This window comes from Pararge aegeria, chromosome 4 (genome assembly GCF_905163445.1).
Source record: "Pararge aegeria chromosome 4, ilParAegt1.1, whole genome shotgun sequence".
Lineage (NCBI taxonomy): Eukaryota > Metazoa > Arthropoda > Insecta > Lepidoptera > Nymphalidae > Pararge > Pararge aegeria.
The window spans coordinates 2695785-2711313 of NC_053183.1; the positions used below are offsets into that span (position 1 = coordinate 2695785).

At 36.5% G+C, this 15529-nt stretch overlaps 1 protein-coding gene across 3 annotated transcripts in view; it reads left to right on the forward strand.

Annotated features, from left to right (window-relative positions):
• The window catches only part of LOC120637867, a 115827-nt gene that overhangs the window by 46422 nt on the left and 53876 nt on the right, over positions 1-15529 (forward strand). For all 3 annotated transcript variants that reach the window (XM_039909909.1, XM_039909911.1, XM_039909910.1), the window contains exon 2: positions 896-956. The gene's annotated coding sequence lies outside the window, so the exon portion shown is untranslated. The remainder of the gene's footprint in view (positions 1-895; positions 957-15529) is intronic.

Genomic DNA, 15529 nt, shown 5'->3' on the forward strand with positions numbered 1-15529 from the left:
TCGACGGGCCCCTATAGCCTATGTGTATTCCATCTCTTGCCATAAGTCGTGCACAAAGTTGCATCAACAAAAAACAAAACATACAGGAACCTAAAGGCCCAAAAACAAATAAGTCGAAGACCTTCATCGTTTCATATAAGGATGCAAATATATCGACATTTAGAACACCTGTATCACTTATGCTATAAGGTCGATATTCCATTTGCGTCGCTTCGGCTTGTTTAATGTCGATAAGGAACCGGCCGCAAATGTCAATGGAGTCACATTGACAAGTCCTTGGTGTAAGTCCTGGGAGACAAAAAGTGCATCCCTTTGGAAAACATTTGATTGCGGTTCGTGCTATGACTTATACTGATTAATGTTATATTGCAAAACATGCGAAACATCTATAGGCGGACGGTAAACCTGATTGTTGGCGTGGCGATACAAACAACCAAAACCGAATAACCGATAAAAATAAGTTACTATTAATTTCGGCTTTGGAAAACAAAATCAATGCCATTAATTCCTACAAGAAGAACTTCAACTGGAAATTAATAACAATCCAGGACAAAGTACGACAAGATATGGAACAACAATAGAATCCCTAGAATAGAATCTCACACACCTTTGACAATATGTCTGTTTTCCCCGTTGAAGCAAGTGATATTTAAATTGCTTAAAAAACGCACATAACTCATAAAAGTAAGAGGTGCGTGCTGGGATTCGAACTCGCCCCCCGAAAGTGAAGTCGAAGTCCTACCCACTCGGCTATCGCCTCTTCAGTATGAATAAAAACCGCAATTCTAAAAATAGCCTCCCGTTTTATAAATAAACAGTTCATACATTAAGCGAGTACATAACACTCATTTTATTTTACAATACACATCTTGATTGACCTGTTTTATCTTTGCAGATATCGACCGTCTTCGATGTGGCCCCTTACGAGGGCTGAGTGGGGACGTTAAATAAACGAGGTAGGTTTTTACAAGCTTTTATTAAGTAGAGCGGGGGTAGCGCAGAGGTTAATACTTCGGCCTCCATTTGGGACCGAGGTCGAACCCCGGCACTGGTTACGCAAATTCTTGTTTTTTTAGTCTTTCGCAAGCCCTTGACTGCAATCTCACCTGGTAAGTGTGGATGCAGTCTAAGATGGTAGCGGGCTAACCGCTTAGGGAGTATGGTAGTTATATTTAACCCAGACTCCGAATCAGTTTTTATGCGACATCGTACCCGATCGCTGAATCCCTTAGATGCACGTCTAACTGCATAGTTATATGAAAATAATAACCCTAATAGGTTTCTACGCGATGTCGGGCCGGCACGCTAAATCGCTTAGGATTACGTCTTTAAAAGCCTTCGACCACACGAGGCCAGAGAAAATTCTGTGTAAAAAAAAATTAAAATAAAAATATTTCTGTGTGAAAATTTTTATTTTTTTCTATAACTGCCTAAATTATGAGATCCGTAGAAGAACCAGATTTACAAAATAGCTTAAAGAGTCGCGTAGCTAAGCGCGTAGGCAAACGGCAGTGCACATAGCTCGGAGAACCGATAGACGTTGGGGTCGCAACCGGTAAAAGCAGCGTTGGTAGACCCGCGAGGAGGTGGACGGACGATATCAAGCGAGTCGCAGGGAGCCGCTGTACGCAAGCGGCACAAAACCGTGGTACTTATTTGGAACTCTCTATAAAAGACCAGCAGTGGACGTCCATTGGTGGAGAAGGAGATTATGAATATGTTAGCAAATCTGCCTTTGTATGAACATTTGGTTGAAGATAAAAAGCTATCTTCGTTCAGACTGGTCAAAATTATGCATAATCTGTGGTCGGTACAAGTTGGAGTAGGATTTAAAAATGACACGAACCCAGATCAAAAAAAGGTAGGTCATATAAAATGGCGGGGAAAATAGAGATACTGAAGAGTATAGACAGAAGTGTCAAGGAGAAGTTATCTCTTTGTAGTTGATAAAAAGTGTGCTTTAAGTTCAGATATATTGTTGTTTCAGTTTATAATGTGCTATGTTGGTATTTGAGATACTAAAACGATTAAACGATATGAATATGGGGTTTCCTTTTAAATATAATTGCCATACGGACAACGAACACGTTTGTCTGTTACCATCTTAGACTGCAAAGTGTAAAATGTTGGTTTTACATTTAAAAGAAACCCGCCAAATTACTTCAGCTGCAGACGGGGAGTTTCTTGCCGGCTTTAGTTGGCTTAGTGTAATTTGTTTTTAAATCGGATGTAGTCAGTTCTTAATTTCAAAAGTGAAAACAAGAAGCCAAAATTTCCAAAACGCTTCTGTGTTTGCACGTTTGTATGTTTTTACTCAGCGATCCAAACATATACCTTACTAGACCTTCCTAAGAATTCTTAGTAATTTAAATACATCAAGACTATTAAATTCACTTCGCAATAAGAATAAATAAGCTATAACTATAGTCTTTCACACATACTCCCCACGGCAATATTTTACATCTTTTTAATACCTCTTACTATTTCACGCTCATCTTGTATCAATTAAAACAATAATAATATTTCACACGATACGCCTCCAGTCTCACATCGCAACATACAATAAAACTACGGGATATCTACCCGATTGTCATCGCATTTTATAGCTAAAGTCTCTTAAATGTATGAAAGAAATGTAAACCTTATAAACAGAGTAATAGAGATGTGTTTCTATTTAACTGCAACTACCGAACGCAAGTGTGTGGACCAAAGACAATATAGAACGGACTGCCATGTTGGTTGTCTATGCGAAACGATTTATGGCGCGAACTTAGGATTTAATTCCGCCATCTTTAAATATTTTTTCCATGCTAGTTTGCTATTTTTAAACGCAATTTATTTTAGGTTTTTTTTATTTTTTCGTTTAAGCCCTGAGTTATGTTAACACTTTGCGCAGTAATTTAGCTTCCATCATGCAAAGTTTAACTGGTTGTCTGCATAATTATGAGAAGAACTTCTGAGAATTCAATTAAGCAAATTAAAACATTCTAATAGACGTATTATTTCAATGAAACCCCATACTTAGGTTAAATATCAATACAGAAGTTGTGTTCGCAATTTTTATTTCTATTTCTACAATCTTACTTTAGACTTCTTATATTATGTAGGTATCTATACGGAAATAAGTATATTAAAACATTTATTTTTAAATCAATCATACTGCAGTTTCTTCTGGTGTATTATTTAACTACTATCTTTTTTATGTTAATTATGTGGTGTGCAATAAAAGTATATTCATTCATTCATTCATTTATACTATAATAGCCTTCTTTATTAAAAGTTTAATTCAAAACATCTACCCTAAGGCTGGCCTCAAACAGCAATAATTTCTGAGTTCATAAATTTCTATAGCACTCGTCAGCACAGTTATTGATACTGACGATGACATTAGTAGTACAGCTTCTTGGGACAGAGCTCGTCCGTGGAAGCTGCCATGCTTATTTCTACACCCAAGTAGCATTGCAGTTTTCCGATGTGAAATACGTGCTTGCAGGTGTAGGTACAAACGCATAAGGCTTAACACAATCGCCTCAATTGGATGGACACAGGCCGGCACTTTCTATGACGAGTTCCTTGCATGCTCTGCGAAGTGTAATTTTGTTTATAGGCAATAGTTTTCCACTGAGCATTACTACAGAACTACCGATTATGAATCCAATATCATCATCATCATATCAACCCATTACCGACCCACTACAGGGTACGGGTCTCCTTCCACAATGAGAAAGGTTTAGGCCGTAGTCTACCACTCTGGCCCAGTGCGGATTGTTATACTTCACACGCCTTTGAGAACATTTAGGAGAACTCTCAGGCATGCAGGTTTCCTCAGGTTTTCCTTCACCGTTGAAGCAAGTGATCCTAGCTTTAGTTTTAAGTTAACGAATACAGTTATCACCATTACTAACATTAGTGTAACATGTTAATTGTATGAACGCTTCATAAGTGCCTGTAATAAGGTCTACATGAATAAAATATTTTTGAATTTGAATTTGAATTCGATATTTTAATAACTTAAAAAATGCACATAATTTAGAAAAGTTTTAGGTGCTTGCTGGGATTCGAACTCGGCTCCCCGAAAGTGAAGCCGAAGTTAACCACTGGGTAATCAGCGCTTCACGTCCTTAAAACAGGGCTATTGAATTCAATAAACTTAAAGTGTGTGTGTCTTTTAAATGTCAGAGCGTGATAAAATACTAAATGACTACGTTATTTCTTGTTTATTGGTAAGGCCATACGGGCTTATTCGAAAGGTACCTTCTACCTACTGTTTAGTATATACCATACGAGTATAAGTAATTTTATTTAACGAAAAAACGCAACATTATGGTTAACACCTGTACTACTTTTAAAAAGGCGCCCGAATTTGTGTTTTCGCGAAATAATAAGATAATTTGGTAACACTCTGTAATCACGTTTTAATGCACTGGTAACACTGTTATACTCGTAACATTGTAATTTACGTGTTCGTTTTAAAAGTAATAATAGCGTTCTTGCACGTCGGCAGCATGGCTTTGACAGTAATTCGTGAGTTCACATTCCCAAAATAATTGTTTTAAAATAAAGATGATATAAAAAGTGTAGATGCGATGCAATTCATTTTAACTTGAGCTGTGATACTGGGTGTCATTTCAGCTTCCCTTTTAGGGGTGGGTTCGAACCCTGGTACGAACCATTAGCTTTTCTCATCATAATTATCGACCTTTTACGGGTCACAAGTCTCCTCTCAGAATCCACATAATATAAGTACTTTTGAAACGCCAGGTTTTGGCAACTCAAACGTATGTGGTGGTTTACACAGTCCTAATTATTGACATAATCAACACGAGTGCGGCGGCCACCGACTATGCTTTTTTGTTAAATATAACACTTTATTATTTGAGCAGGGTTTAAAGCTATATATAATATAGGCACCTCCTCGTTTTAGATTTCATATTGTACAAAAAATAAAACCCTTCGTCGTAGTTTTTGAACTGTTATTTTGTAGTATATAACTGTATATGAAATGTGCTTGTCCAACATTAATATGCGTATGTACCGCGCTTGCTTCACATCATCTTACTTTTAGACAAGCTGATGTCATCCGATACATAGTTGTTTTCTAACTCGTGTGTAATGGATCAACACATGCAATTTGAGGAAATCAACCTGACACGGTTGTTAATCTGTGATTAAAGGCTACATGTTATTGTAGGTGTCAGGTAAAAAGAGCGCTCAATATCATTTCAAGTGGACCATTAATTATAATGAGAATAATTTTGATTTAAATACTATAGAGTATAAAGGTAAAGGATAGTCATACAAAATCCGACGAAGTGTAGACGCAGCAATCTGACGGTAAGTGCAGACTAGAATAGGCACGAGACGAAAAAAATATATCCTACTTGCTGAGGAATATACCCCTGTTTAATATTATATATTACACGTTTATGTTTATAAGGATATTGTTTCCAACCGTGCGCCGTTAGCAACGGCAGAGAGGTTTATATCTGGAACTATCTGTCTATTTTAAAAAATCTTTTTTGCATTTGAAAGCCCGATTCTTGAAGATTATAAAATGTATGGCGTTATAAAAATATATATAAAAACTACTTAAAACCTGCACGATAAGTACATATAATTTAATATAATTTTCTCTTTATATTAAATAAAATATAATTTACTTATCAGAAATTGTAGGCGACAGATTTTTTTATTCATATTTAGAGAAAATTAAATTAAATTTACTTAGTTAAATAGCAGTTTTGAAACAATTGTGTGTGCTGAATTCTGGTTTGTGAGTTGAATTCTACTTAGCGGTTTTCATAAAGATCATTTATTCTTAAATCTAAATGACATATCTCAAGGTCATTGGTTTGGCAGAAATACGGCATAAGTTATTTTATTTTAAGATTTTGCGTTCTTTTTCCGGAGCGCCTTTAACAATTCGTAAGAACATGTAATTCTACACTAGAAATGTAGGTATAGAAAGATTTTCTCAGCAGACCGAGCGAAATATTATGTTACATTGTATAATAACTGTATCCTGGCCGTATCCGGTATCTTTCATTTTATTTAGGTGTACTATGAGGTACCTTTGACTTCATCCGCACCGAGTTTACGTTTCACCGTAACCGAATCATCATCATCATCTTTAACTCATAACTAGCCACAGTGGCGTGCACTGCGTTTCTTACCAGGGTATGCATACAGCCGGAATTTTGCATAAAATGGAAAAAAATCCTCCTCTTATAAGGGATATATTTAAATTTTAGGGTATGCAGTGCTTTTGTGCATGTATGAAGTGCACGCCATAGACTAGCCACTATGTACAAGGCAAGGGGGTTCTCTCATAATAAGGTTTATAGTCCACCACGCTAGCCATGCGGATTGGTGGACTGAACACCTTTTGCGAACGTTATGGAGAACTCTCAGGCGTGCAGGTTTCCTCACGATGTTTTCCTTCAACGTTGAAGCTAGTAATATTTTGATTGCTTAAGAATGCACATAACTTAGAATAGTTAGAGGTGTGTGCTGGGATTCCAACTTGGTTCCCCGAAAGTGAATGCGAAGTCCTACCCACTGGGCTATCACCGCTTCTACTTACTTAACATATAATGACTTAACACTTATTTGACGGCCAACTGGCGCAGTGGGCAGCGACCCTTCTTTCTGAGTCCAAGGCCGTGGGTTCGATTCCCACAACTGGAACATGTTTGTGTGATGAACATTAATGTTTTTCAGTGGCTGGGTGTTTATCTGTATATTATTCATAAAAATATTCATCAGTCATGTTAGTACCCATAACACAAGCTACGCTTACTTTGGGGCTAGATGGCAATGTGTGTATTGTCGTAGTATATTTATTTATTTATTTATAATACTACTAGCTGACCCTAGCGCCATCTGTCGTTCTGATTTGTGAATCTAAACCATCTAGGGTGCAACCCAAACGCATACCGAAAAATTCGTTCAAATCGGTCCAGCCGTCTAGGAGGAATTCAGTGACATACACACGCACACAAGAAATATATATATAAAGATTTAATTCTTTAGCTTCACAACTAAGCATGTTTAGGGTGCAAAAGGTCTAATGATATATATTTCAAAACGCATGCCTTTAGACCAAAGTTTATCGCACTGATTGCCTCACTATAGTGTTTGCGAGTCAACATTTGTGATTGATTTCTTGACATTGGCCGCTAGCCAGTACTTCTCATACACCATACATTCCAGACTTTATTTCTATGAGCTATACGGTTTAAATTACTACGTATTGTGTTATTGACTCTAAAGTTTGTAATGACGTTGAACTCTTTTGTATGATACCGTTTTATGTTAGGTGATGCTGGTTTGGTTTTTACTCGACTGTCCAGAAAAGGAGTGTAATGTTTTAATGATATGGGTATGTATGTGTGTAAGTTTTTTTTTTTTTTAAATATATAGACAAGTGCTTGACTGCAATCACACCTGATGGTAAATGATGATGCAGCCTAAGATAAAGCGCGCTGGCCTAGAAGATGCCTATTCACTCTTGATTTGAAGGTACCCAGATTATAGGTATCAGGGAAGACGGAAGATGGGAGGGCATTCCAGGCCTTTGCGGTGCGGATCAGAAAGGAAGAAGCAAAACTCTTCGTACGTGTTGATGGTATTTCAACCACTCATTTCAAGTTTTCTTGTTTACTACGACTTGTAATTGGCTGAACAGGTTATTGTGCAAAAAAAAAATACTTCATTTTGTTATTTAAATCCATATTCAAATAGAGCGGCTTTTTGATTTCATTAATAAAACAATAAGTGATAGCCTAGTGGGTAAGGCTTCGGATTTCCTTTCGTGGAGATTCGAGTTCGTGCCCCAAGCAAGCATCACTGACTTTTCGGAGGAATGTGCGTTTTTAACTAAACTAAACTACATCTAATTATACCGTTGCTTCTATTCCTCAAAATACTGAAGCCTATAAAAATAACAACTCGATAGGTGAAGTATTTCGCTCGTTATCGTGACCACAAGATACGGGATCCGCACATATAGACTCACGGACGTCCAATACAGAACTTTTTTAAACAATTTTTATTAGTTTAAATAATAAATGTTAAAAATAGTGTTTTTTTCTCAACATTTGTCTATTTATATTCACCTATAAAAGCAATAAAAAATAAAAAAGAGACATTTTAAGTGGAAAATCACTCTGTGTGCGTAAACTGACAGTAATACCCACCTTAACGCTTCGCTTATGAGGCGTGCAATAATTAAATTACTAAAGTAGTCAAAGTCATTAAAACCAAAGTAATTTTAAAACGTCGATAATTCCAAACTTCTTTACTATAGAAATAATAATCATACGGCCGCCAAACTTACACACATACACGCAGTTAATAAAAACATATAGAAGAAGTACAATTTCTTTAATTACCATGATTAAATGTATAAGTAGTATGGTTTATCAAACATCAGAACTAGATTGTAGAATTAACTCTATAAATAACAAAACAATTAAAATTTATCTCAAATAATAATAATTTCAGTTGTGGGTATTCTGAAGGAAATAATTAATTATTCGGACTGCTTTTATGTGAACTTGACCTAAAAATTTTTTCCGCGAGGTCGATTGTTTGTTTACAAGTGTGAATCCTTTTCAAAATGATTGAATGTGTGATTTTATATTACCCAAAGGGTAAAATCTAATAACCTAAAACCTTGGTGGCCCCTATTATTAAGATTCCGCCGACCATCCGTCTGTCTGTTTGTCCGTGTGTCACCTTGCTTGGCAAATTTGCAAAGATCATGATGCATCTCTGTCGTCGATATAACAATAATAGGAACTTAAAACAGAATAAAAAAAAAAAATTTTGAGAACTTAAAAAAAAATTTAAAACCCGTGCGCAACAAAGACTCATACTTGGCCGGTTTTTTTTAAATTCTACTACAACCCTTGACTGCAATCTCACCGGTTAGTAAGCAATAATGCAGTATAAGAAGTTAGGGGTTAACCAATACCCCTAATCCTCTATACCGCATCGTGCCAGCACTTTTCAAAAATTCAGAAATTATAAATTCGGCCTCTAATCCAACCCAGGACCAGGAATTCCGTAACATATAATATCTAAGTAAATATAGTCTGTTAAATACGGATTCGTACAGAACCGTTAACACCCTTCAAGGCACGTGTGTTGCTAGGGTGGTAGGTAGTGTTGTAGATAGGATGGGTGGTAGGGTGGTGGCAGGATGGGTCATGGGTGGTAGGTAGGATGGGTGGTGGGAGGATGGGTGGTAGGGTGGTAAGTAGGATGGGTGGTAGGGTGGTAGGTAGGATGGGTGGTAGGGTGGAAGAGTGGTAGGTAGGATGGGTGGTAGGGTGGAAGGGTGGAAGGGTGGTAGGTAGGATAAAAAAGCTAAAAACGAATCAAGTAAACTAATGACATGACAAATTAAACTTCCGCTCATAGGTACCACGGTTTTCATAGAACAGACGACGTGTCACAGTTTATTACATAGTTTATTTTTCAAATGAGGTATTACTAATAGAATAAACCACAAATTGGTCCCATTGCGTTTATCTGACGCCATGGCGTCGCCGATGACTCAGTATCCTGCGGATGTCTCAACGATGTGTGGATTTGACGTGACCTTGGTACTTTATTGCATTCAGTTCCAATTTTCTTGACTTTATAAGTTAGACCTTGACTGCATCTCTTCTAAATTTCATATAGATCTGAGTTTCGGTGAAAAATTCAAAAATACTTTATTCATGTAGGCCTATCACAGGCCTATGTGAATAAAGAATTTTTTTAATTTGTCGCGTTCATACATATAATGTTTATAAAATAATTGTGAGGTGAAGGTGATAACTACGTTCGCCAACTTAAAGGAGGTTCCCATCGCGCCCTGGTCTGATTTGGGCCCCACGATACAGGTCACCTAGGGTGGTGTCCACATGTTATCAATAATATGAGGCATTAAACAAAATAAAAATAAATTCGGGCATCTAATGCTTTAACAACTCGGCTAGACTGTGGTCCAGGCGACGTACAGTAAAATTAATACTGTTTATTTTGTAATTTATATATTACCTATTCGATGATTATATCAAAATAAATTTGCTGTTGCCCGTGAGTTCACTCAAAAAAAAAAACAGTTTTTTTTTGTTATCACCATCTCACAGTTAATTAATGCTATGAAGTTAGAGCAGTATACCCAAGCTTCTTGATCTCGATGATCGACAACTGAGTTACAATCGCAATAGCAGACTTGGTATGTATTATAAATCCACAGCGTAATAAATTTCATAATAACCGGCGTGTTCAGTGCTCGCATACTGACATAGATCGACATTACGGGTTACTAAATATGGGAGTTCATCTTGCCCACCTTTTTGTATATGTTAAACTGTTAGCATTTATGGTACGAGGTTTCAGCATCAGCTATAAAGCTTATCGCACATTGCAGCGCGCACCGCAAGCAACGCTTTAAAAGCTTTTTTTGGGAAACGGCAATCCACAACATACAAAGCACACGTACACAAATATGATTCTAAGACAGACGAGTAATGCAGTGGGTAGTGAACCTGCTTTCTTCGTCCAAGGCTGTAGGTTCGATTCCCAGAACTGAAAAAATGATTGTGTGACAAAAATATTTTTCATGAGTGTCTGGGTGTTTATCTTTATATTAGTAGTTTATTCATAAAACAATTATTTATCACTTATACTAGTAACCATAACACAAGCTACGTTTACTGTGGGGCTAGATGGCGATGTGTGTATTGTCGTAATATTTTTATTTATTTAGAACATCTCTCATCAAACATCATATTCATTGTCGAGCGTTTTAGAGCATCCTTCAACTAGGTGGCTCGGACGTTCTGCTTCCTCGGGCACAGGAATGGCAGATTTAAGTTGTAATCTATTCCTAGTCTATGTGCTTTGGAACGGGGACTAATGAATTTTATGCTTTGTGATCATGGGATACATTTCTTGTCTCATACAGAATACAGTTACAGCCTGCTGTGTAACTAATACCCTCTACTGTGATCACAAAACCCTCTGTCCAGTTTGGTGATTATGGACAGATCCTACCGTTGGGAGAGGCCTTTAGTCCAGCAGTGCGCTGTTATGGACTATTGATGATATTTAGCGACGCGAGACTTTTTGGAGAGACAACACAGCATTTGTAGCAGCATTGATCCCAATAGACGCAAACTTTAAAGCCGCTAAGGACATATGGTGGACGCCGCAGTGCGTTCGCGGCGCGTGTGGTAATGTGCGATTGGCTTAAGAGCTATAAATAGGAGATTCCCGCTGAGCGCTGATATATTCGTTGTAGACATGCGAACGGGCGTAGGAATTAATTGTAAAATATCAAATGCTTTAATGAAATATAATACCAGGGACCTTGAGCAATAGCTATGTGCAAGGAATCTTAAGGGTATATTAATAACATATCCACAGTAGGTATACATATACAAGTGTAACCGAATTGCGAAATAATGTTGAAGGATGCATAAGTATATTTCATAAGGAAAAAAAATAAAAATATATAAAAATATTTAATTAAAAGAATCAAATCAAATCCTTTTATTTGCATAGAACATTGTAGGTATACATGTTAAGTCATAATATATGACATGCAAATCTTAATTTAAACAAATTCATTTATGTAATAATCAAAATAAATAAAATCAAAATAATCGGCTGAATATAATAAAATTTCATTAATTTTACTGTATGGAACAATAAACATGGAATGTCAAGTAAAAAATAACTAAACTAATGATTATATTTTATTATCCAAGAACTCTTTTACCGAGTAATAGCATTTATCAACCAACCAGTCACGTAATTTTGCCTTGAATTTAAAAAATGGCAAATCTTTAATAGCTTTAGGCAATTTGTTGTAAATCAAAATCATATTATGATAACAACTTTTAGAACCGAGTGCGAAGTATATTTATTTTTCCATACAAACCAATTCAAATCATTCTAAGTGTTTACTTATGACAATCCTATTGTATCTACGCTACGCGACGCGTACCTAATTAAGTTACAGGGGTCATATGATTTAAATTTTGCATGTGATGTTAGAACTGTATCTGGTTTCTTTCAGTAAAAACTATGGCAGTGGTTTACTCAGAAATTACTAGGATTTCGGTTTCACAGACGTGTCGCAGAGACAGCACGTAATGAATGAATGAATAAATGAATACTTTTATTGTATACCACATAAACATAGTAAAATAGTAAATCAAAATTTAACGAAAAGTGTATACTTTTATTTGGCGACCTTAGCGGTACATAGCGATCTCTTTCAGGTAACCAAAGGCAAAACACAGCTCAAGAAGAGAGGTAGGTGGTGTTTTTAAATAAACATATATGTTTGCATATATACCTACTAGTGGTTGCCCGCGACTTCGTCTGCGTTTGATTTTGTTTTTTTATGTGGCATTCAATTTAGTTGTAGTTCTCAAAAAAATTAAAGTTTTCAGTATCGCTAAGCCTAGGGGTTTGCTGCTGTCCGCTGAGGAGTTCTGGCCTCTATCTCCAACCACTTTCATCAGATCTACACAAAGTTTGGGCAAAATTAAATACATATTATGACCTCTATAGTACAAAAATAATTATTTAAATCGGTTATAATTTATCGGAGTTATGGTGTAAAATCGCCAAACACTTTCATCCCCTCTCCGAAAAAAACCGAGCTTAAAGTCCGGATAAAAAGCCCTATATTACTTCTAACACTTCCAAGAATATGTGTAATAAGTTTCATGAGCATCGGTTAAGTAGTTTCTGCGTGAAAGCGTAACAAACAAACTTACATTGACATTTATAATATTCGTAGGGATAGGGAAGGGATAGGGATAGGGAAGGGCTATATACATAAATGCTATATGTATACATAATGTAACTTTAAAGGCTGTGAAGTATTATTTCGGTTTAAAATTACACTTCGCATTGGTTCATGGAAAGCGATTGGTGACGATAGCGCGAGTTTTATGCTTTTAGTTAACTTAAAAATTGCTCAATGCGATTAAATAAGTTTTCATGTATACGTGCAAGAACTTTAATATTAACATTTTGGCTTCGACTGAGCAAAAAGTCCCCATGTTATAACAAGCGGCGATACAAAGATGGCCGCAAGATGCTTACGTGCGGGCAAAATTCTTATACTTTTTTCTCGTTCTTGTGTAAATAGACGATGGAATAACGCTTTTTGTGTATCCTTTAATCACTTATTCGTTTTATTTTTATCTGCGATGCCAAGGTCGTGATGAAGAGTCGAACGAGTGTCGAACGGGTTTTTAGGTTGCAGACATTATTAATGCTGTTTTAAAAAAAAAAGTAAAAGTAAAGCTGATAATAATACCACTCTACACAAATATCATTTATTTTAAATAGGTCCCAACCGTCTTTTTTAGTGATTCTACCACCGAGGTTCAGAAATCAGGTTCGAACCAGAAACCTAGAATTTGCTCTTTTTGAAAATGAAAATTTTAGACTTCAACAAAATTATCACATTCCTTTTCATCATTCTCGAAAATAGCTGATGTTCCACACAGTCACCTTGCCTTGCTAGTCCAAAGAAAGTATTGAGGAAATCTATTTCTAGAAGGAGAAGAGGATAAAACTAAGAATCTTTTAGCATAGAGATTCTTATCATGCCAAGTTCTCGCTCTAATGCTTTTGACATATCAATCAGACAAATTTAAAAATACACTATTCAGGTCTATTTACAGGCAGTATATATACTTTCGCAAAAAAAAAAAAATGATATAAGTAACAATGGTTGACATAAGTATCACAAGTATAACTCGGCACTTACAAATTAAAATTTTCCCAATGTCTTACAGAATTGCTTTTTTATTTCTGATTCCTAGGTCTATCCCGAGTTAGGTGAGGTCACCATTCCTAATTATCTGGCGCCAGGACAATCTGTTCTGAATTGTCAGGTCTACCATTTCCTTCGCCGATTAGAGTTTCGTAATGTTAATCCACCAAGTAGCTTTCTTTTGTGTTCAGGTTGTTACAACGCTTCCTTACATATTCCTCGTCTAATCTAAGGCGGGTCTCGCTTAGTTTCTTTAATATAGGCTTGTTTCGTACTTTGTCTAGTCTCGTCACACCTCTATCCACTTCAGAATCTTCATCACGGCAGTGAGAAGCTTTTGAACAAATTCAATTTTTTTTTAATTCACCCTCATCTGATTTTCATGACGCGCTATAAGAAGTATAACTTCAAGACATGAAACTGATCTTTCTCAGCTTTCTATTACCCATGTTATCAAAATTAACACGCTTGAAAAGAGTTCTGTCTAGGTTTCTATGAGGAATGAGGATGCAAGGCTCGATCCGGTGTCGCCTTCATGACAAATAGACTGTCACGTACATCATCCTACAATTATTCATGCGTGTTAAATGACCTCGAGAACTACAAGCGCATTCGCAGTGGATGGTCAAAAGTTCACGTTGGCGTGTTTCGTTGGTTTCTTTTACTGTGCTATGTAGCCCAGTGGGTACGACTTCGACTTCACTTTCGTGGTTTCCGAGTTCGAAGCGGAATATGCATAAACTGTATTGTTGTAATTGCGATTTCCCGTCTTTCATGTATATTCCTATCGTTAAGGTTACCTGGCAGAGATCACTTTTGGTGATAAGGTCGCCTTTTGGTTCTAATTTTTTTTTATTCATATTTTTAATATATCCTATACTACGCCATAAAGATATTTAAATTAAATAAAAATAAATAAACTTAAACATTTGATCCCACATTCGTAAGGTTGAATCGGTATTTTATGAATCAACGAGTGCTTAGAAAGCACCCTGGACAAAATCGCGAAGTGTTTTGTTTCAAATATAATTCTTTTTTTTTTTGTTTCAAATTTTTTAAACTACAAGTTGTTAGGGGATTGGCAGTTATATTAAACACACCCCTAATCGGTTTCTGCGCTAAATCGTGCAGGAACGCAAAATCGATAAGCGGCACGGTATTTACACGGTACACTTTATCGGTAGGCTTGTAAGCCATGGCCGAAGTTTTCCAAGAGTAAATAACTCTATTATTTCAAAGGTGCCAGCACCATTTGTGGTCTGTTACCACCCTACCGACAAAGACGTGCCACTAAGCGATTTAGTTTTCCGGTGCGATTTGCGAAACTGATTAGTGGTATGACTACCATACTTCCTAACAGGCTACCCCGCAACCATCTTAGACATCCTACCATCAGGTAAGATGTAGATCTGAGCTAGCTTAAAGTGGAATAAAAAACTCATGTGTTGTTTTATTTCTGTGCACGCAAATCGATATTGTAACACGTACGAGCGTATGTGAAGGTGTTAAGTGGGCTTGTATTACAGAGCTGTGGAAAGCTGCGTTTTTATTGTAATTCACTGTAATTTTATCGCTTTGGCAGCATAGGCACAACACTTCAAACATTACACGTTTTATATTCGTGGGACGGACGGTTCTGTATGGGACTAGTGAACATTATCGAAGTACTTACGAGTTACTACGATGCATTCAAATGGAGTATCTAAATTAATTGGCATTACAAAACTTTTC